Genomic DNA, 24,794 nt, shown 5'->3' with positions numbered 1-24,794 from the left:
ATATATAGTTTACAGAAAATTGTGAACATTGACATGAAAATTTCATCAGTCTTTGAAATGGATCCATTTGGATTCCCACCATAATCCATATAAAAATACTTGAACAAACTCATTTTAATGGGTCAGAAGTTCTTCATTTTTTTTTTTTGTCTCTGAAATTCTATTTTCATATCACTTTTCTTGGGGAAGCAGTTTAATGATTTACATTTCCTTGTAAGGAAAATCTACTCCAATTAGCATTATTTTCTTCTTCCTGTTTTATTGAGATATAATTGACACACAGCACTGTATAAGTGTAAGGTGTACGGCACAATGATTTCACTTACATACATCATGAAATAATTATCACAAGTTGAGTGAACACTCATCATCTCATATAGATACGAAATTAAAGATGTAGAAAAAAATTATGTTTTGTGATGAGAACTCTTAGGATCAACTATCTTTACAACTTTCACACAGAAGACCCAGCAGGTGTTCATTCTATTTTTCATGTTGTACATCAGAACCATAGTACTTATTTATCTTATCTTATAACTTATTTATCTTATCACTGTACCTTTTGACTGCCTTCATCCGATTTTTTCTATGGGTTTTTTTGTTTGTCTTTGAAGTATAATTGACTTACGACACTATGTTATTCCTGGTACACAACACAGTGATTCAATATTTCTAAACATTTCAAAATGGTCACCATGGTAAGTCTTGTTACGATGTCACCATACAAAGTTATTACATAGTTATTGACTATATTCCCCACACTGCACTTTTCATACTCTTGACTTGTTTATTTTGTAACTGAAATGTCTTTCAGGCACAGGGTTTTGCACACATTTGCCATTGGTTAAATATTGAGGCCACATCATATTCATGACCATAAACTACAGACTATCCTAATTTTGTTGGCTATTTGAGCATGCAGTGCATCAGTGTAGGAGCACTAACACATTTTAACAAGTCCTGATATGAACATGAGCACACTGCCAGAATTATTCTAATATGTACGAGCCAATATGTTTATATATATATATACACCTTCTAACATATATCATATTAAATCCATCAATACAGTTTAGGACAAAACCAAAAAAGGACCCTGTGTTTCCTGTATCGTATAACACTGTGGCATCTGGTAAGAGTTTCAGCCAAGCCAGGTCATGTCCCTGACCACATCTGTTATTTAAATAAGACTTCCCTTCTCTCTACTGCTCTGTGAGATAAAGCTGCTGATACCACTTTGACATTGATCTTCTGATTGCAACAAGAAAATTATAGAAAGTTCGGTCCTAGGGAATTCCCGGTGGTCCTGTGGTTAGGACTCAGCACTTTCCCTGCCGTGGGCCCAGGTTTGGTCAGGAAATTAAGATACCGCAAGCTACACGGCGCCCTCCGCCCCCACCCCAGCCCCCCAATAAAAGATCTGGTTCTGAAAATAAAGTCTTTGGGGAGGAAATATTGGCTGAATGTCCTGTTCACACAAACATGTGTGTTTTCTGGGGACACCCAGATTCACAGCTAACTGAAGGGAATTTTGTCTCTCCCTTTTCCAAAGGGAGCCAAAGGCATCCCTGCAAAATATGCAACACACATAGGAGGGCTGGCATCCCAGAAATGCCAAAGCAGCCCAATCAAAGATTCTTTCCACTGCAGCCTTTCCGTTAGCTTGATTGCAGTGGCTGATTTCATGGAAGAGGATGAGCAACCTCTTCTTTAGCCAGCAGCATGGAGCTGAAATTTTGCAAAGCTTTGATTGCCTTAAAGATGGATCTCTACCTCTGATAAAATGGCACACGCACCCATCTTATGGTGGAAAGATTGAGTTGCACCTTTTTGCTCCTAAGATCTCTCAGCTGATCCCTGTGGTCCACAAAGGTGGTGAAAGAGAAAACATCCCGCTTCCAACAGCCAGTATTTCATTTCCCACTGGTTGGCACTAGTGGACATCATTGCTGGTGGATGTGATGTTTCCTACTGAAGCCGAATCTGACCTCCGTGCCCTGACACCAAATTAATTTTTGGAGACCGAGTTTGGGGTGAAGCAGAAGAGAATAGCTTTATTGCTTTGCCAGGCAAAGGGGGCCACAGGAGGCTAATGCCCTCAAAACTGTGTGTCCTGGGGACTTCCCTGGGGTGCTGTGGTTAAGATTCCCCCTGCCAATCCAGGGGACACGGGTTCGAGCCCTGGTCCGGGAAGATCCCACATGCCGCGGAGACACTAAGCCCATGCGCCACAGCTACTAAGCCTGCGCTGTAGAGCCTGTGAGCCACAACTACTGAAGCCCACGTGCCACAACTAGAGCCTGCGCTCTAGAGCCCGCAAGACACAACTACTGAGACCATGCACCACAACTACTGAGCCTGCGCTCTAGAACACGCGAGCCACAACTACTGAGCCAGTGAGCCACAACTACTGAAGCCTGCGCTCTAGAGCCTGTGAGCCACAACTACTGAAGCCCACATGCCACAACTACTGAGCCTGCACTCTAGAGCCCGCAAGACACAACTACTGAGACCATGCACAACAACTACTGAGCCTGCGCTCTAGAACCCGCGAGCCACAACTACTGAGCCAGTGAGCCACAACTACTGAAGCCCGCGTGCCTAGAGCCCATGCTCCACAACAAGAGAAGCCACCACAATGAGAATCCCATGCACTGCAACGAAGAGTAGCCACAGCTCGCCACAACTAGAGAAAGCCCGCGCACAGCAACAAAGACCCAACGCAGCCAAAAATAAATAAATACATATTAAACAAAAAACTGTGTGTCCAAACCTGGAGGTGGTAGTGAGGAGTTTTATAGCGATGGTTCAAAGAGGGTGTGATCAGCTCATGGACTTTCTTCTCATTAGTTGGTGGTGATGTCATCGGAAGTCAGCATCATCGACCTTCTGGTTCCAACTGGTCTGGGTCTGCGTGCTGGTGGGCAGTATGCAGTGAACTTCTCCCACCTGCTGGGGTTTCAGTATCTGCAGAAGAACTCAAAGATATTGTCATGTGTATCTCTTGAGGGGGAACCAGGACCCTGCCCCAAGGCTGCACTGTTGTTTCTTGGCTGCTTCTCCCTTGTCTCTGCATCCCCTCCCTTCCCCGATTAGCAACTGCTTGAACCTGCCCGTTGGAACTCAGGGAAGGTCATGGGGGCTGAATGAAGCCTACTTCCTGTAATCCAGAAGTGCGGGACACAGAAAAGCTTTTGTGCCCAGGAGCCCCACAGGGTCTTGCTTGGTATCATTCCCAGGGATTCTATGCAAATTTTACATTTTGGGGGTCAACATCAGGATTTCCCCATTTCAGTTCAAGTGAGCACATGTGTCTTGAACCCCTGCTGTGTGAGACCCCCCCCCTGGGCTGGCAGCTCTAAAGAGCTTGAGCCCCATAGGGTGGGTGGAAAGGAAGGAACAGGTGTTCGGGATGGGGGGGGTCTCCTTGAGCTGCAGCATTTACAGAGGGATGGGTGTTTCTGCTGGGTGGTGGTGGTGGGTGGAATGTTGCCAGCAGAGGTGAAATGAGGCAAAAATCACTTCTGGGTGCACACAGATCCCCTCGGAAGATATAATGGGAAAAAAAGAGCCATGCTGATGATGAGTGCAATGATTATCACCTTAAACTCTTCCTGATGACCCAGTAGAATAAGGGTTATGGGGACACGTTAAAGTGATATTGCATTTTTGAACTCATGATGGCCGGCAAGAGAATCTCACCATGGCTTCATTTCCTTTTTGTTTTTATGGAGGTGAAATTCACATAACCCCAAATTAATCAATCAAAGAGAACACTTCGATGGCATTTGGGACATTCACCATGTTGTGCAACCATCACCATGATGTTGTTCCAGAACATTTTCATCAACCCAAAAGGAAACCCTATACCCATCCCCAGTCAATCCCCATTCTCCCCAGCCCTAGGCAGCCAGGTATCTTTCTGTTTCTTTGGAATGAACTATTCAGGACATTTCCTACAAATGGAATCCTACAAGGTGTGGTCTTCTGTGTCTGGCTCCTTTCACTTAACGTCTTGTTTTTGAGGTTCATCCACATTGTAGCCGGTATCAGAATTTTGTTCCACGTTATGGCTGAATAATATTCCAATGTATATGTGTGTGTAGGTATATGTACATATATTTCATTTCCTTTTCGACTCTTGGTGAGGTAACCCTATGCCCCGGCTTTCCTGGGATGGTCCCAGTTTATACCTGTGCCCATGAACTTATGACAAACTCCCCCGTTTCCATCTCATTTTGGATGATATATTGCATGATCACTCCAGTTCTAGGAATATTCACGGAAAATCACAAAACTGGAGGGTTTTCTTGTTTTGTTTTGTTTTTATTTTCTTGCCACAGCTCTGATAATCATGGCCAAGAAGATCTTGTGACCTTCTACAAGAGTGGGATCTTAGCTCCCCAACCAGAGATCGAACCTGTGCCCCCTGCAGTGGAAGCACAGAGTCACAACCACTGGACCAGACCGCCAGGGAATCCAAACTCATCCTAATTAACAGGAGCATGGATGAGAACCACGGAACGCCAGACCTGGAGGGGTTAGATTAACAGGACCAGCCCGAGATGTGCACAGATGCCAGGAGAGATTTGGACACATTCCTCTCTAGACCATAAACAACTTAATTGCATCATAAGCTGACCGAAGGGTGCTGTGAGACTCTTAAGAGAAGATGTGATTAGAATACAAAGATGGGCTATTTGGGGCTGCATCTGTAGGTATCGTGTGGTTCCGGGGTCCCCGGAGGAATCAAAGGTTTTTATTCTCAGGTGCCAAGTTTCCACCTCTGGAGGGGACGTCAGGGAGCTATTTATCAAATTCGGGTGATAGCTCACACCTTACCTTTGTAGTCATGAAAAGGTGGGGTCTTATCTTCACTGAAAACCTCATCATTCTCTTAGGTATATGCACGTCATGTTCTGGTTTATGTAGTCTCAGTGCTCACTCTCCTGGATAATTAGAACATTTCCTCCCTGTTGTTCTGGTCCTGTTTCCATTTCCCTGGGCTGAAGGATGGGTGTCACATCAGCCTAAAAGGTGGCTCAGCGTCCAAGAACTCTTCCTGCAAGAAGGCGGTATCGTGTCACTGTAGGGCTCTGGAGAAACTGGGCAAAAATGATTTTCTGTTGTGTGTTATCTTTGCCCTGATTGCTGAATCTCTGTGGCTCTTTACCCTAGACCCCACTGGGTTTCTAATTCCTGTGGATTTACGAAAATTTCTTTGGGCACCTTCCCCTTAAAAAAAAAAAAACCCAAACACTAAAATTCAATGTTGCTAGAAATTATTTCATGGAAATCTAAGACAGTGTGCTTGGTAGACACAATTGGACATACGTAAAGTCCTTCATTTTCTGTATCAAGGGAAAAACATTTGATTGTTTTTATAAACCTGGCTAGGATGCCATATGACGGAAGACTTAAATATTTCATTTCTAGGTCTGTCGGAAAATGGGCGTTGAATGAATTAATGATGGTACAGTTGAATCTGTCACCTTCTTAATGGCTTACTCAGGAATTTATGGGCATAATGTCTTCTTCATATTACGTGAGATTTGAAACAGCCCAGGGGCTTATCCTGTGTGCCACCATCGCCATCATGCTGGGCTCCACTGCCGGCTGGTGCTCCGTAGCAGCCGCCGCAGTCGCCTGGACCAGCCCTCGAGGCCTCCTGCACCCCCTCCGGCCTCCAGCCCCGCCGCCGCCCTCCAGTCTATTCACTGCTACTCCCATGGGCCACATGAGACAGACGAGGAGTTTGATGCTCGCTGGGTGACATACTTCAATAAGCCAGACATTGCTGCTTGGGAATTGCGTAAAGGGATGAACACACTTGTTGGCTATGATCTGGTTCCAGAACCCAAAATCACTGATGCTGCTTTGCGGGCATGCAGACGCTTAAATGATTTTGCTAGTGCAGTTCGCATCCTAGAGGTTGTTAAGGACAAAGCAGGACCTCATAAGGAAATCTACCCCTATGTCATCCAGGAACTTAGACCAACTTTAAATGAACTGGGAATCTCCCCTCCAGAGGAACTGGGCCTTGACAAAGTGTAAACCCCATGCATGGGCTTCCCAAGGATTTACTGATACTGTTACTTGATTGTAAACAGTCACCTGGAAATACTGATGATAACATATTACCTCATTTGAACAAGTTTTCCTTTGTTGAGTACCAAACCATGTAATGTAACTTGGACTTTAATAAAAGGGAAATTAGTTTGACCTGAAAAAAAAAGAAACAGCCCAGGGTCCTCTGTATCTTAATAAGCCTCCATCTTTGGACACTGGGGGTGGTGAAGACCCCATACAGACCCCAAACATCTGAAGACTTGGGGGAGACTCCAAATAAAGGGTCTGCTGAGGAAATAAATTTGGCTATGGCACATTTTAGGGGAGATAAAACACCATACCCTGGATCCACCTGAAGTCAAAGGGAATGAAAACAAGACCCACTCTGTAAGTAAATATCAATGCCAGGTGCTTCAGGTAGCCTGAAGGTTCTAACTGGAAAAAGTGATACTGGGATGCATTATGTGGTTCTTTTTTTTTTTTTATTTGTGAGTATACCAGCATTTATTATTATTATTTTTTATTTATTAAAAATATGGAACAAATTTGCGTGTCATCCTTGCGCAGGGGCCATGCTACTCTTCTCTGTATTGTTCCAAGTTTAGTATATGTGCTGCCGAAGTGAGCACTACGTGTCTCTTGAAATAAAAATCTGGGGGGACTTTTCTTCCAGTCTTCTATCCATTATCAGTGATTCTCAACCCAGAATGATTTTCTCCCCCAAGGGAAATTTGGTAATGTCTGGAAACATGTTTGGTTTCCAAGAATGGATGATTCTACTGGAATCTAGTGTGTAGGATCCAGGGGCCCCACCAAGCATCCTACAATGCCCAGGATGGGCACCACCACAGACAATGATCTGGTCCCTAATGTAAATGGTACTTCTGCAAACCACAGATGAAGGCAAATATGTTTTAACCCAGATACAAAAGAAAATGACAGAAAGCATATAACAGATAACCAACAAGGACCTACTGTATAACACAGGGAACTCTGCTGAATATTCTGTAATAACCTAAATGGGAAAAGAATTTGAAAAAGAATAGATACATGTATATGTATAACTGAATCACGTTGCTGTACACCTGAAACTAACACAACATTATTAATCAACTCTACACCAATATAAAAAAAAATTTAAAAAAAGAATGCATGTAAAACATTCATTAGAGTTTCTGGAAACATCAAGTACTTCAGGGTAATGTTTCCTGGGTGTACATTAAAATGATAATCCAAAATTTCATTTTTAGATTGCACACATGTTGACTTCTGTCTCCATGCAGCTTGAAAAATAGAGGCTAATTAAATTATGCCAAGTGTATGGAAGGTTTTTACCCCCGTGGTTTTTGAAGTTCACTGAAGCAGTGTTTGTTCTCCAGCTGAATAAACATCTAAAGTGGATCCGACATTTCAAGTTTGTTTCTGTGCTGGGAGCCCCATTGGGGAGGGGGGTGGGAAGGTGTCTCACTGGATCTCTTACTGTTTAAAATATAACAAAGATTGGGAAAGAAACCCTATAAAGTCTGTTTTTATGATGATGTATGAAACAACAATCATGGGAGATCTTTCAAAAAGCCAAGTCCACAATTGAACACATTTTAAATTTCCTATGAGACATTATAAAAGAATGGGTTAGATTTGATTAGAAGGCAGACCAAGCTGGTTCTCAGAACAGAGTGGCGGTCAGGGTTTGGTGTCATGGGCACCCATCTTTGTAATGTGACCTTTCCTCCACACCCACCCTCCCCAGCTGTCCAGTGTCCTGCGGGTTCTTATTTTCAGGACAGAAACTGGCAACAGACACTGACCTCCCACTCAGAAAGCTGGGTTCTATGTCAGCAATGATGATTATTTTTCTTTCAAGAAACATGTATTATGTCTCTTCCAGGAGGTGGACAGACTCTAAGTGGTTCCAGTGATGCCCACCTCTGGATATTCATGTCCTTGTATAATCCGCTCCCCCTGAGTGTGGGTGGGATCTGTGTTTTGTTTCTAACCAAGAGAAGATGACAAAGGTGAGGAGACGTCACCTCTGTGATAGTATTACATAAGATTGTGACTTATGTCTTATAAGCAGGTTCTCTGTACGGACTCCCACCGTTGCTGGCTTTGATGAAATATGCCGTGAGCTGCCCTATGAAGAGGTCTGCAGGACAAAGAACTGAGGGCAGCCTGATGGCCAGCTAGGAACGCAGCTGCTTAGTCCAACAACCCCTGAGGAACTGAATTCCACCAACAACCCCGTGAATGAGCTCGGAAGTGCATCCTTCCCCCATGGAGCCTTCAGACGAGATACCAGCCCTGGGCACACCTTGATTGCAGTTTTGTGAGATCCTAATCAGAGGACCCAGTTAAACTGACCCACAGAAGCTGGAGACAGTAAACATGTGTTCTTGTAAACTTGTGAGTTTGTGATGATTTGTTACACAGCCATAGCTAACTAATACAAGTCATAAGCCAACCATTCTGCTAGAACCCGAGAACAGAGGAACAAATAAGGGACTGCCCCATCCTTCAGTACATGGTTGGATCCCCTGGAAATCAGCCCCCATCCTTAGGTGATTTGCAAATGACATCTCATGAATACAACAAAAGACACCTTTATGGCTCTTAACACAGGAAATGCCACGGGTTTGGGGAACTCTGTGCCAGGAACAGATGAAGAGCAAATATATAAATCACTCTATCATGCAAACTATTATTATGTTTAGAATGGATAAACAACAAGTTCCTACTGTACAGCACAGGGAACTATATCCAATTGCCTAGGATAAACCATAATGGAAAAGAATATAAAAAAAAGAATGTCTATATGCATATAACTGAGTCACTTTGCTGTACAGCAGAGATTGGAACACATTGTAAATCAACTATACTTCAATTAAATTAATTAATTAAAAAATAAATCACAAGCATCCTACTACTGAAGACTCTCAGGCTCCTTTCTTGAGCCACCTTTCCTACCTTTTCAATTCCTTGGGTGACCAATGAAGCCTTTTATCTTAAAACACCATCATCTGCCAGCAACCCTCAAATTTATCTCAGTACCTTTGCTCCAGACTCACATTATCCAACTGGCTACTAGGATACTTAATGGATATGTGATTAATACCCATGTTCATGAGATTTCCAATTCAGCAAGCTCAATGCTGGACATTTGACCTTCCTTTGAAACCTTCCTCCCTGCCAGCCTTCTCCATCTCTGCCCAAATGTTTCGAGTCCATACTTACTGTTCTCTTGTGTGTCCCACATCCATCCATTAGGACATCTCATTCGCTGTCCTGTCTGTATGACTTTCCTAAGACTGCCGAAATGTATACTCTCACATTTCTAAAGGCCAGACATCCGCGATCAAGGTGTGAGCAGGACCAGGCTCCCTTCAGAAGCTCTATATGAGGGTCCCTCCATCCGTCTTCCAGCTTCTGACAGCTCCAGGTGTTCCTTGATTTGTAATGCAACACTCCAATCTCCTTATCCTCGGGGGATACATTCCAAGATCCCTGGAACCAAGAATAATACCAAACCTTATATACACTCTGTATTTTTCTATACATATATACCTAGGATAAAGCTTAATTTATAATTAGGCACAGTAAAAAGATGCCCAAATTGCCAGCATCACTACTCTTGTGCTTTGGGGTCATTATTAAGTAACATAAGGGTTCTTTGAACTCAAGCACTGAGATACGGGAGAGAGTTGATCTGATAACCAAGACGGCGGTTAAGTGAGGAAAGGGTGAAATTTGCTGGACAAAGGGAGGATTCACATCATGGGCAGGACAGAGCTGACCGCAGGATGCTGCACAATTTAAAACTTAGGAATTATTTCTTCAGTTTTCCATTTAATATTTTCTGACTGAGGTGGACCATGGGTAACTGAAACCACAGAAAGTGAAACCACGGATAAGGGGGGAGTATTGTATCTGCCTTTGATCTCACATGGCCTTCTCCATCTGTGTCTGTGTCCAAATTTCCCTGTTCTTTTTTTTTTTTTTTTGGATTTTAAAAATATTTTTAAATTACAATAATTTGTAAATATTATTTATTTTTTTATTAAAGTATAGTTGATGTACCACGTTGTGTTGGTTTCATGTGTACAGCAAAGTGATTCAGTTATACACATGTATTCTTTTTCAGATTCTTTTCCCTATAGGTTATTACATAATAGTGAGTATAGTTCTCTGAGGAGGTCCTTGGTGGTTATCTATTTTATAGATAGTAGTGTGTATATGTTAATCGCAAGCTTCTAATTAAGGACACCAGTCACGTTTTGTGAGGTCCCACCCAAATGACCTCATGTTAATTTGATCGTGTCTGCAAAGAAATTATTTCCAAATAAGGTCACATTCGCAGGTACTGGCAGTTGAGGTGTCACACATCATTTTTTTTTGGTGGGAGACACAATTCAACCCATAGCACCATTCAAGTATATCAGCTCTCTGAGCACTTCTCAACATCTTCATTGCAATCACCCTGATGCAAAATACCACCAATTCTTTTCCAGCAAACAACCAGAGTGCCGTGGATTATTAGGGATGTTCCCCAAGGCACATGTGATTTCATTATTCTACAGGACCCACTTCACCCCTTAGCATCTTGTCTGTACAACCAGTTCCTCACTCACGCTTCGCCACCCATGCTGTTCCATGAACATACTAGGTGACCCTTACCACAGGGCCTTTGCACAACCTGTTCCCACTACCTGGAAAACTCTCCCTGCAGCCGTCTGCTTGAGATCAGCCCTCATGGCCCCCAGGCCTTAGCTGAAATGCCACCTTCTCCATGAAAGCAAGCTTGACACTCCTGCACAGAAAATTTCAACTTCTCTTCTGCTCTCAGCTGAGGGCTCCAAGTCCCCGTATACTCTTCTGCTTTTTAAACTTTCCATAGCATTTATCACCTTCTAGCATCTTCTGTGATTCACAGATGCCTGATGTTTATTCTATAATAGAGGCTTCAGCAGAATGCAAGACATGTTTTTCTCCCTGACATAGCCCAGTAGCTGCATGAGTCCTTCTGAAAAAGGTGAGACTTGGTAGATGTTTACTGAATGAATAAATTCATGATGGATGAGTCCCTTTGAACAAAGGCAGGACGCAGTAGATGTCTACTGAATGAATGAATGAATTCATGATGGATGAGTCCCTCTGCAAAAAGTCAGGACTTGGTAGATGTCTACTGAATGAATGAATGAATGAATGAAAGTTAAATGCCTCTCCCGAGATGTCACTGATAAGAATCAGAAACAGGGCTCAAACTCACACTTCCATGTGGAATCCAACCTTCTTCCCACAACAGCAAAATCTAGTAGAAATACATTCACTGATGGTTACTAGCCCATTTTCAAGATGTAACCATAAGGAAAAACCATTAAGACTCATGTTAAAATAATCTATATAATGATATTTGGAGGATAAAAGGGAAACAAAACATGACCCTAAAGTACCCCTAAACATTTCATTATCTGCTTACAGAATACAAATTTCCATCAGGACAATTTTAAATGAATCAGTTGAAACTGACCCTATGGAAATTCCTGGAGCTGTAGTATTTTAAAATGGCCCTGCTCACATTTTTAGTATAAATACAGTCTCATTTTCTTTCTTACAGTACAAGGGAAAACCAAATAATGTCAACAAACCTCAGGAGAAATAGACAAATTATACCATCAATGCAAAAACAAATTATTGAAGAAAAAAAAGTCGGACTCAATTCCACAACAAAGCAGTTGCATGCTTTCCAATACTACTGAGGAGTAGCATAAATTTGGTTTTTTAAAAACACTTAATTCCCCTCAATTGCAATTCCAATTCTTGCTTTGCTGTTTGTAGTGGTTTGTTTGCTGTTCTATTGTCCTAAATTGCTTCTGAGAACTAGAATGTAGTCTTGATGCTTAATCCAATTCAGCTATATTCATTGTCTTATTATTTTCTCAATAAGTAAATATTTTCATTTTGGAGAATGGTTCCAAAACACAATTATACCTCCCAGCAAGGGTTGTCATGCAAATTCATAAGTCACTACTACTTTATTTATTTTTATTTTTTTTAATTGAGGTAACATTGGTTTATGACATTATATAAGTTACATGTGTACAGCATTATATTTCTGCTTCTGTATACACCATGGGATGCTCACCACCAAAAACTTAGTTTCCACCAATCACCATATATTTGATCCCTTTTACCCATTTTGCCATCCGCCTCTGGTCCCTTCCTCTCTGATAACCGATACTCAGTTCTCTGAATCTACATGTTTGCATTTGATTGGTTTGGTTTGTTCACTTATTTTGGCTCTTTTTGTTTGTTTGCTTCGTTATTAGTTTGTCACATTCCACATAGGAGTGAAACCACGTGGTATTTGTCTTTCTCCATCTGACTTATTTCACTAAGCATAATGCCCTCAGGGTCCAGCCATGTTGTTACAAATGGCAAGATTTCATTCTTTTTCATGGCTGAGTAATAGTCCACTATATATGAATGTATGTATGTATGCATACACACATACACACACACACCACCTCTCCTTTATCCATTTGTCTGTTGATGGACATTTAGGTTGTTTCCATGTCTTGGTTATTGTAAATAATGCTGCAGTGAACACTGGGGTGTAGATTTTTTTTTTAATTAGTGTTTTTGCTTTCTTTGGATAAATATCCAGAAGTGGAGTTGTTGGATCACATGGCAGTCCTATTTTTATGTAAGCCATCTCCATATTATTCTCCATAGTGGCTGCGCCAATTTACATTCCCAGCAACAGTGCATGAGGGTTTCCTTTCCTCCACACCCTTACCAACACTTGTGTCTTGCCTCTGAGTCACTCCTATTTTAAGCATAAATGGTTTGGGGCGTAACATCCTTAAAGGAAAATTTAGGGGAGAAAATGTCATGTCATCTTCAGGGATTCAATCACTTAGCAAACATTTGTTGGATGCTTCTTAATTCTAGGGCACTGGGTGAGTTGTTTTTTTTTTTTTTTTTTGACAGAACGTAAAGCCTTAAAAATTTTTATTTTTTAACTTTTTAGTTTATCTTGGAGTCTAGTTGATTAACAATGTTGTGTTAGTTTCAGGGGAACAGCAAAGTGACTCAGTTATACATAGACATGTATCTATTCTTTTTCAAATTCTTTTCCCATTTTGGTTGTTACATAATATTGAGCAGAGTTCCCTGTGCTCTACAGTAGGTCCTTGTTGGTTATATCCATTTTAAATAGAGCCGTGTAGACATGTCAACCCAAACCTCCCGAACTATCCCTCCTCCCATTTCCCCCCTGGTAACCATAAGTTTATTCACTCATTCGTTCGCTTAATTATTCAAGAATTTTCGTTGGGTGCTGATTTGGGCTAGTCTCTGTCTGAACACCTAGAGGACGAATGGGGACAAAATAGATGTGGCTCCTACTTTTTGGGAAGTGTTGATCTTTTAGAGGAAGTTGTTTGAATAATTAAGAGCTAAAGTGAATGTCTAAGAAGGAAAAACAAGGCTGCTGAGAGGCTCAATGCCAGGGATTGTGAGGCTTGTCCATTCAGACTCCAGGCTTTCTCTTCCTCTTGGTCATTTTTTGGTCCAGGTTCCTCCAGTTTGCCTAGTGCCGCATCCTCCTCTGTCCTCCAAGAGGGCGCCTGTCCTTCAGCTCCACGCTTGCCCAAAACCCTCCTGGAGGTCAGGACTCCGCTCTGCCCAGCTGGTCTTCTTTGCATCAGAGGAGATGCTGACAGGTAAACTGAGCATCCTTGGTCAGGTGGAAAGTCATCCACCTGGAAGGACCCTCCCCAGGGAGCTCACCTTGAGTTCTTCATAGATGTGGACAGCATCCCTGTGATTTCCTTGGGGGAAAAAAAAACCCTTCCTGACTCAAGAACCAGAGGCAACGTCCATGAACTCTGGGGCCAAAGGGATCTTTCTGCTGTACCTACTAGAGGGTTTGGGACAGTTCAGTAAATTGCTCATCACAAGAGCCTGATTCCTTGGAAATTCATCTGCATGTGTGAATTTTCTTCTTTTTCCTTTATGTCTCTGTGCTTTTAGGTCAACGACCTTTCAAGCACGTCATTCTGAGGCATATCTTCCATCCTGATAACCTATTCTTCTTACTGTGGTTAAAGCACCCCTAATATACATGGCACCACCTGTATTCATTTCCTAGGGCTGCCAGAACAAAGCGCCGCCCACTGGGGGGCTCGAAACAACAGAAAAATCACTCTGAAGAGCAGAAGCCTGAAGTCAAGGTGTAGGCGCGACGGATTTCTTCTGGAGGGTCTGGGGGAAATTCACGCCTGTCTCCCAGCTTCTGGTGGCTACTGACAATCCTTGGGTTCCTTGGTTTATAGAGGCATCATCCCAATTTCTGTCTTTATGTTCATATGCTGTTCTCCCCGCCCATGTGGATCTGTGTCCAGATTTCCAGTCCTGTTGGCTGAGGATCCCTCCCTCCTCCAGTACGACTTCATTATATCACAATGACCCTAATTCCAAACAAGGTCACATTCTGAGGGGCAGAGAGTCGGGACTTTAACATCTGAATTTGAGGGGCACACAGTTCAACTCATAACGCCGTTGTAACCATTTTAAAATACCCGACTGGGTGGCATTTAGCACTTAGCACATTCGCAATGTTGTGCAATCCTCCCCTTTATGTAATTCCAAATGTTTTTCATCACCCCAAGTGGAAACTCTGTACCCATTAAAGCAGTCACTCCCCAGTTTTCCCTCCCTGTGGCCCCTGGCGAACACTAATCTGCTTTCTGTCTCGTCTTTAAACGCTGGCTAATGCGGGCATTTATAAATACGTCGAACGGAAGCCCAGGAGCAAACGGATGCCTGATCTCACCTACAGAGTTCAGATGCCTTGTGGCATTTGGAATGGCACGCTTTCTCCGGTTCTGTCTGCAGACGGGGCACAGGAGAACTTACATGACCTCACTCTTGGATCAGGAAATATTTTTCACCAATGATTCGGATAACCCCATCCCAAGGGCAGGCTTTTTAAGCTTGCACAATTAAAACCAGCTGAAGAAAAGCCAGTTCACTCCCTTGAAAAGAACGAGATTACCATATCTAGAAACAGAGATGAGGTTCAGGTAGGGCAAAATAAGAATAAAAAGCCCCAGGGTGATCAGGCCAGGGAGAAAAAAAAAAAAAAAAAGGATAAGGCCGGAAGGTTGGTGAAAGTCAGGGTTGGTCTGAGTGTTCGCAAAACTGAAATAGCTAGATTGTCATTTGTAACTGTCTGCCCTGCTCTTGCGGGCAGATAAAGTGGCGAGATGGCTGCTGTGTCAATCTTGTCTGGCATGCTGAGTCCTAGTGAGACTGGGGCGGGGCAGCGCGCCCAGTGGGCTCCGGAAGCCTTTTCTTGTCCCCCGTTTCTTGTAGGCAAGACTCCAACCTCCAAGACCTTCCCTGAGTTCGCAAGGGCGGATGAGGAACAGTTGCTAATCAAGCCCCTGCACACCGGAGACCCTGCACGCACCCTAATCTTATCAGCAACCCCACACTTGAACCAAGGCTATAAACTCACCAAATCCTCCCAAGTTGGGATACATAGTTTTTCGAGGGCAGGAGCCCGCCTTCCCCCCTCTGCCTGGCAAAGCAATAAACCTCTCCTTTTCTACTTCACCCAAAACTCTGTGTCTGAGATTCGATCTGGCACCAGTGCAGAGCAGCTCAGTTTTTGACATCACTGGCAGGCTCTGACACGTGTGTCCAGTGAGCAAATAAACTCAACAAAACATGTCAGACTAGATAAGACTGGCCATTTCCCCCAAACCTTTAGATTCCAAAACATTTCGTCATGAGCTCAAAATATGCCTTACATTATGCTATGAGACTATATATATACTCAACAAACACAAGCATTGGATTTCCCTGAGCGCCAAGTGAAAACTGCGAAGTTGCAAAGGAGGGGTTCATATTTCTATTACTTTCGTCTCTTTTGTTGCTGTGGTTCATGGCAAAAACAGTGGTGTCTGGTTTCCTTTTGGTTTTCTCAGCGTTGGAACTGCCAATGGAATCAGATGGACATGCAAAGGTCAACGAGTTCTGAGAGGCGATCACGGAATTTATTTTGTGTTTTGGTTTACATCGATGGGTTTCCCAGCATGGGAATGGAAATAGCATTTATGGAGGAACTACTAGAATGGTAGGCACAGCGGAGGTCGGGCAGCTAGGATCAAAACAACATCCTCAAGATTGGGACAACCCCTTGGCCATGTTTTGGGGAAGCTCAGCATTGCTCAGCATCCGTGTCAGGCTGCTGCAGTCACACAGCCCAAGGGAACATCTAAGTTTCTATAAACAAAACACAGTGAAACAACACATCACAGATGTTAAAATACAACAGGAAAAAAAATGGATGACAATAAAATCATCTTAGATTCCTTTCAAGAACAAGTTCTTGCAAAACAGACTTCTACTCATTATACAAGAAGCCACAGAATTATCCAAATAGATGTTCCCCTTTATGATTTGCTTTCACAAATAGCAGGATGTAAAAATAGATGTATATTTGGATGGTATCCTGTAAAATTAAACTCCATTTCTGTAAACCTAGCGTCCTTTTCATCCAGTGAACGAAAATAACTGGAAAACATCCAGTGTTTGAAACGCTCTGAACAACCACAAAGTAATCCGTAATTGGGGACTATTAACTGATCTCTTTCTACATTAGGTTCACTGACAAATTCTGGTCAAGCTGTTGAAACAAATTGTTTGGCTGCAAGTTTACCATGTCTGTGCTTCATCATCGTTTTCTTTCAACATGATTTTCTTTTCCTTCATAAATGGAAGAACAACTGGTGAGGTCACATGGGGTAAAATAAATATGGGGGTCAGAATCTTCTAGCGTAACCAACCAAGAAATGTTTCTTATTTACAAGGCCTGTGGCTATGTGAAATCTCTCTCCAGAGACAGGCAAAACCAACGCTATCATGCATTCATTTAGCATCTGTAGTTTCTCTTCATCACTTTATAATACAGTTAAAATATTTTTCATTGTCCTGAAAAGAGGACCACCCTAGACAATAGATTTTTACCAAGAGTACAAAAAAAAAATTCCAAGAAATGCCATTAAAACAAGTCCTATTCTCCTCACAGCTGCCTTTTCTGTGAAGCAATGCTAAAACACAGTAGCTGTGTGAATGCATCATTTGATGGACTTACTTTGTTTTTTAACAGAAAATGTCTTATAAATCACATGTCAAACTTTTCTTTTCTTTTTTTTTTTTTTTTTTTGTGATACACGGGCCTCTCACCGCTGTGGCCCCTCCCACCGCAGAGCACAGGCTCCAGACGCGTAGGCTCAGCGGCCATGGCTCACGGGCCCAGCCGCTCCGCAGCATGTGGGATCCTCCCAGACCGGGGCACAAACCCGCGTCCCTCGCATCGGCAGGTGGACTCTCAACCACTGCGCCACCAGGGAAGCCCCAAACTTTTCTTTTTTGAGCTAAGAAAATTTGAGAGCATAAGGCATATGGTAATATGCAGAGTGTGCGAAGGGACTTCCCTGGTGGCACAGTGGTTAAGAATCCACCTGCCAAGGCTGGGGACACGGGTTCGAGCCCTGGTCAGGAAAGATCCCACATGCTGCAGAGCAGTTAAGCCCGTGCACCACAAGTACTGAGCCTGCACTCTAGAGCCCACGAGCCACAACTACTGAAGCCTGTGCACCACAACTACTGAGCCCGTCTGCACAACTACTGAAGCCTGCATGCTCTAAGGCCCACATGGTGCCACTACTGAGAACGCATGCTGCAAATACTGAAGCCTGTGTGCCTAGAGCTCGTGCTCCGCAACAAGAGAAGCCACCACAATGAGAAGCCTGTGCACTGCACCTAGAGAAAGCCCGCGCACAGCAACAAAGACCCAACACAGCCAAAAATAAATAAATAAATAAATTTATATTAAAAAAAAGAGTGTGTGAATAGACCACCTGGGCATATACCCTGAGAAAACCATAATTTAAAAAGAGTCATGTACCAAAATGTTCATTGCAGCTCTATTTACAGTAGCCAGGACATGGAAGCAACCTAAGTGTCCATCAACAGATGAATGGATAAAGAAGATGTGGCACATATATACAATGGAATATTACTCAGCCATAAAAAGAAATGAAAGTGAGTTATTTGTAGTGAGGTGGATGGACCTAGAGTCTGTCATACAGAGTGCAGTAAGTCAGAAAGAGAAAAACAAATACCGTATGCTAACACATACATATGGAATCTAAGAGGGAAAAAAAAGGTCATGAAGGAACTAGGGGTAAGATGGGAATAAAGACACAGACCTACTAGAGCATGGACTTGAGGATATGGGGAAGGGGAAGCTGTGACAAAGTGAGAGAGTGGCATGGACATATATACACTACCAAATGTAAAATAGACAGCTAGTGGGAAGCAGCCGCATAGCACAGGGAGATGAGCTCGGTGCTTTGTGACCACCTAGAGGGATGGGATAGGGAGGGTGGGAGGGAGGGAGACACAAGAGGGAGGAGATATGGGGATATATGTATATATATAGCTGATTCACTGTGTTATACAGCAGAAACTAACACCATTGTAAAGCAATTATACTCCAATAAAGATGTAAAAAAATTTTTTTTAGTTATACAATTTTTAAAGATTACTTTCCATTTACAGCTATTACAAAATATTGGTACAAAACAAAGTTATGTTTACCAATGGGGAAAAGGGGGGAAGGGATAAATTGGGAGATTGGGATTGACACACACACACTACTATATATAAAATAGATAACTAATAAGGACCTTCTGTAGAGCACAGGGAACTCTACTCAATACTCTGTAATGACCTCTATGGGGAAAGAATCTGAAAAAGAGTGGATATATGTGTATGTATAACTGATTCACTTTGCTGTACAGCAGAAAGGAACACAACATTGTTAATCAACTGTACCCCCAATAAAAATTAATTTAAAAATATTGGCAAAAAAAATTGGCTATATTCCTCGTGTTGTACAGAACTGGGGGATTTATATCTCACGCTTTCTCGTGGTAACCTCACAGTGTTTTCTTCTGTGCGTTCTCTTTCTTGCTTTTGCTCTTACAGGTAAGAAAGCTCAAATTCAGACTGCTCAGTGTGAAAGCCCAGAGTTGAATCTGATGTGCTTGGTAATAACGTCAGGGTTTGCCCACTGCCTCCAGACACTGTGGAATGCCGTTATTCAACTTGGTTTTCAAAAAAATGTCATATGTGTAGCCATACCCTGAAGCATGTGTCAAAGCCAAGTGAGCATGAAAAGTCCCTTATACATTTCCAGTCCTACTTGTGCATTTCACAGAGTCAACGTATTTTGTTTTGTCCAGTAAGCCATCTTTTTAGAAAAGCAGAAAGCCAAAATGTACAGTATCTCAAAAAAGTGTCAAATGCATAAAAGTCAAGGTCTTGTCGACAGGATGAAAAATTTGCACTGGGTGTGGCCATCCTAAACAGAAGGATTGGGGGGAGAGGGGATATATAAATTGCTTTTAAGCTACTGTCTGGATTGGTATCTAGAAACAAGTAAATGGGCCTGATTTGTTCCAGACGTGTCCTCGGATGTACAATAGACTTCGATCTCCCTCAGCTGAGTCAGAACTGGGGAATCTCTCTATTTGTCTATCTAAAGATGTTGCCCCAAACAAATGAGAGATCTCACTGTGCAAAGTAATTTCCAGAAGTCGCATCCATTTTAGAAGGAATGTAACATAAGATGGAGAGGAAACCAAACACAGAGAGATCCTCAAAGCTGCATGCATCTGGTTTTCATTTGGGCTGTATGTTTATTTTCGTCGTGTAACTTTCATTTTCCAAGTGGCTGGCGGGTAAAAAGTTTTAACTGATGCAACTCTTTTTCCAACTGGCAACTTTCTGGCTGTCATCCCGAGACTGTGTCCCATGGTTCCATGAAAATACATTGACGACAGAAAACCTCCGCCTCCAAGTTTATTCAGACCCTTGCAAAAATCCTTCTTAATGGATCACACATGTTCTAGGGTGGCTAAGGTATCAGGCTCTCCCAGGAGTGAGAATGAGCTTGAAGGAATCCCATTTCCCCCTCCACCACCTACTCAGTATATCAAGTCCCTTGGATTCCATGGAGTGGTCAAAAGGCCAATTAAGTAGAAATAAAGGCGAGCTTTATTCAGTTTATATACTTTATCTCTAATCCTTAAGTTTTACACGAATGAGACTTGGTATGTCTCTCTTTCCTTTGAAAGCAGGATTCTCTCTAAGCAAAGACTTGTAGATGGCTGGGCTGTAGGTTGGACAGCTTATTCTTATAATTCCCCCAAATCCTGCTCTGTGTATTTAAGTGCTTTGCTACCAGGTCCAAAGAACTTTAGCATGTTTATAACTTTTTGGCGAAAATTTATCCCTTCATACTAGCCTTCTTTACCCATGTTTCTTTTTCCTTTTTTTTTAACTTCCTAAAGTCTTTTTTACTTGATTTGAAGAGGGCTCCAGAAAGTTCTTCTTCATAGTTACTCACCATTTTAGTGTTTTCATATATTTACCTTAGCCTTTCTTGGTTATTGGCTTCAGACCCTTTCAAACTAGCAAGAACCTAGGTTTTTTTTTAAACCCGATCTGAGAGTGCACATGTATCAAGAGATATTTTCATCCATTTATAGGTACTGCAATTGTTAATATTTCTAAATTTCATTTTGTGTGCTTATTTTACAATTTCTATGAACCGTTACCTTTCTTCGCTTCTATTATTTCTCTTCTATGATACCTAAATTTAAAAAATATATATTTCTCCCATGTTTTTAAGAGGAAGCTGTTTTCAGTCTTCATTATTTAGTGATTAAATGTAATATGCCTAATAACTTCAGAAGAAAAATGATAAAGCTCCCATGTTTACTGTCTTCTCAAAGAAATGACTTGCTTTAACTCTGCTCCATTTTTATTCTGCAAGTTGTATCACTGCTAACTTTGGCTCCACCTTTGCTTGTATGCCCTCACATAGTCGTAATTTTATTATTGGTGCTGGCTTGGATGTGGTCACTGTTAGATTGGGTTCACACTCTGGTCCTTTTCTCCTTTTGCTCACAATGTTTCTTGTATCCTCTTCCTTCATCTGACTTCAACATTGTTCTTCCTGTGGGTTTCCTTTTGAAGTCCCAACAATGAGGGTCCGTGAGAGGGAAACACTCTGGCTTTGGGGAAACACTCTGGCTTTGTGCTATGTCTTTATTTCCTCTGTACTCAGAATAGACTCGACTCAGCATAGAATTTTAGACATCCAGAAATTTCTCTTTCATGCTTAAAAGACATACTTCTAGCTTCCAGCCCTCCTGATGGTGTAGAGATGTCTTCTCTGGGTCTTACCAGATACTTTGAGGTCACCCGGCTATTTTAAGTTTTCCTCTCTGTTTTTGAACGTCCACCATGTTCCTGCTATGTGTTTGATGGTGTGTTTATTTTTCCATACCATGATTTTTGAACTGGGGAATTAAAGTCGTTCACACATGTACACACTGCTATATTATTTATTTATTTATTTATTTATTTTTAAATTATGGTCATATCTCATTAAAAATTTTTTTAATTTATTTTTATATTTGGCTGCGTTGGGTCTTCGTTGCAGTGTGTGGACTTCTCATTGAAGTGGCTACTCTTGTTGCGGAGCAGCGGCATGTGGGATCTTCCCGGACCAGGGCTTGAACTCGTGTCCCCTGCACGGGGAGGCAAATTCTTAACCACTGCGCCACCAGGGAAGTCCCAACACTGCTATATTTAAAATGGATAACCAGGGCTTCCCTGGTGGCACAGTGTTTGAGAGTCCTCCTGCCGATGCAGGGGACACGGGTTCGTGCCCCGGTCCAGGAGGATCCCACATGCCGCACAGCGGCTGGTCCCGTGAGCCATGGCCGCTGAGGCTGCGCATCCAGAGCTTGTGCTCCGCAACGGGAGAGGCCACAACAGTGAGAGGCCCGCGTACCGCAAAAAATAAATAAATAAATAAAATGGATAACCAGTAACATCCCAATACGTAGGCGTCTTTATTTTCTTTTCAGCTACCTTAACCATCGGCTTTCTATTTTTCAGAATTGTGTTGCAAACTGTTTTCTGCTGTTTCCCTTTCTCTTTGTGCATGATTATGCAGTTTAATCATGTACTCTCATTTTTGTAGGGTTTGACTCCATATTTATTACAAATGCTTCTCTTCAGGAATGGCCTCAGACAGGCACCTGGGAAATAATGAGTTCTGAGCCATTAGAACAGTCTGTCTGAGAAGAACATTTTTGTATGCTTGACATTTTGGGCCAGGTGGTACAAACCTGATTAAATAGTTTATTCTTAAATTGTGCTATTTGATGAATGCATGTCTTTGCTCTAGGGGTCTGGAATCTGAAGAGCTGAAATTGTGATGTAGGTACTTCAGCCTTCTTGACAGATCCCCAGTAAAATTCCTGGACACCAAGGCCTTGGTGGGCTAATTTGACTGACCAGAGTTCAGATGTGTTGTCACATACCACTGCTGGGACAATTAGCCATATCCACGTAATTCCACCGGAAGAGGACACCTGGAAGTATGTGCCTTGTTTCTCCTGGACTTTGTCCCACAGACCTTCAGGCTTTGCTAATTTTAAGGAAGGAGGATGAGAGGATGTTCTGGGCTAATGGTAACGTCTACCTCGATAGGGTTGGTTGCATAGACATATTTATTTGTTAGAACTTATCATACAGTACACTTAATATTTATGCATTTCATTGTATGTAAACTTTACCTAGAAATAATTTTAAACAAATAGTAAAACCTAGTTAATCATATGTATACTGAAATTTTCAGGGTAGCCTGAGTGGATGTCTGTACGTATTTTAAAATGTCTCAAAATAATGGATGGAAATTGGGATAGATAACTGGACAGATAGGCCTACAAAGCAAGTCTAGTAAAATGTTAATGCTTCACTCTAGGTGATGAGTACATGAGTGTTCAGTGTAAAATCTTTTCAAATTATATGTTTAAAAGTTTTCCTAATAAAATATTTGAAAAAATGAAAATTGGAACATTATAACAAACTCTCCATTTTTACTGTGATTTTGAAACTGAAGTATTGATCTCAATAAAGTTTCCTCAAGAAAAAATAAATAAATAAAATGGATAACCAAGAAGGACCTACCGTGTAGCACAGGGAACTCTACTCAATATTCTGTAATAACCTAAATGGGAAAAGAATCTGAAAAAGAAGACGTACATGTATACCTATAACTGAATCACTAATGCAACATTGTTAATCACCTATACTCCAATATAAAATAAAAAGTTAAAAAAAAGTCATTCACAGATCTGCTAAAATGAGCAACCACTGTTTCTTCAAGTATGACTCAGACCCTTCTTTCTTTTTTTTTTTAAATTTTCTTACCAATTGTGTGACCCTAAAATTAAAAAAAAAAAAGTCCGCAACTATTCTGGTTCTTAATTTTCTCCTCTGGGTCAGATAATCTCCAAAGATCCTTCCAACTTTAGAGACACAAGACTACAATTCTATCACTTAAGAGGAGAACATGAGAGAAACTCTAAATGGACGCATTTTCTTTGTCTCCTTGTTTTCCTCCCCTTTTAAAATTTTTAAACTTTTAATGCTTATGTGATTATAGATACAAAAGGTGTTGCAAAAATAGGACAGGGAGGTCTTTCTCTTGTATGTTTTTAATATTTTAATATTTACAAGGGAAACATTTACTAATACACAAATTATTCAGATTAGCTGACTTTGCAGTTTAAATGTCCTTGGAATCATTTCATTGTTTCCTTTATATTTTTTTTCTCCCAAATTCCTATAACTGTTTTTTTTTAAATTAAAGTATAGTTGATTTAAAATATTATATTAGTTTCGGGTATAAACAAAGTGATTCAAAACTTTTATAGTCTGTACTCCATTTCCAGTTATTAACAAAATATTGGCTATATTCCCTGTGCTGTACAATGTAGCCTTTGTTTTATACACAGTAGTTTATATCTCTTACTCCCCTCCCCCTATGTTGCCCCTCCCCGCTTCCCTCTCCCCACTGGGAACCACTAGTTTGTTCTCTATATGTGTGAGTCTATTTTTTTTTGGTGTATTCACAAAAGCACCAAAGAGTGCTTCTGTATGATTCATCTATCTTCCTTATTCCTGCTATATTAAAACCATTTTTTAAAAAATTGAGGTATAGTTGATTTACAATATTATATTAGTTTAAAGTGTACAAAGTAGTGATTCCAAATTCTTATAGATTATACTCCATTTATACTTATTACAAAATACTGGCAATACTCCCTGTGTTGTACAATATATCCTCATAGCTTATTTATTTTATACCTAGTAGTTTGTTCCTCTTAATCCCCTCCCCCTATCTTGCCCCTCCCCCCTTCCCTCTCCCCACTGGGAACCACTAGTTTCTTCTCTGTATCTGTGAGTCTGCTTCTGTTTTGTTATATTCACTAGTTTGTTGTATTTTTGTTTAGATTCCACATATAAGTGATATCATACGGTATTTGTCTTTCTCCGTCTGACTTCCCTTAGTATGATAACCTCTAGGTCCATCCATGTTGCTGGAAGTGACATTATTTCATGCTTTTTTATAGCTGAGTAGTGTTCCATTGTGTATATGTACCACATCTTCTTTATCCATTCATCTGTCGATGGACATTTAGGTTGCTTCCATGTCCTGGCTATTGTAAATAGTGCTGCTGTGAACACTGGGGTGCATGCATCTTTTCTAATTAGAGTCTCGTCTG

General features: G+C 41.5%; 1 pseudogene across 1 annotated transcript; it reads left to right on the top strand.

Moving 5' to 3' along the window:
* Positions 1 to 5,596: 5,596 nt before the first annotated feature.
* LOC308609611 (cytochrome c oxidase subunit 5A, mitochondrial-like) lies at positions 5,597 to 6,181 on the top strand (annotated as a pseudogene). The gene has a single exon. The product of its transcript is annotated as a cytochrome c oxidase subunit 5A, mitochondrial-like (transcript).
* Positions 6,182 to 24,794: the final 18,613 nt, after the last annotated feature.

This window comes from Mesoplodon bidens, assembly GCF_964165515.1.
Source record: "Mesoplodon bidens genome assembly, chromosome: Y".
NCBI lineage: Eukaryota > Metazoa > Chordata > Mammalia > Artiodactyla > Ziphiidae > Mesoplodon > Mesoplodon bidens.
Note: the sequence above shows the minus strand (reverse complement) of the source record. Positions and strands in the feature narration are given on the sequence as shown.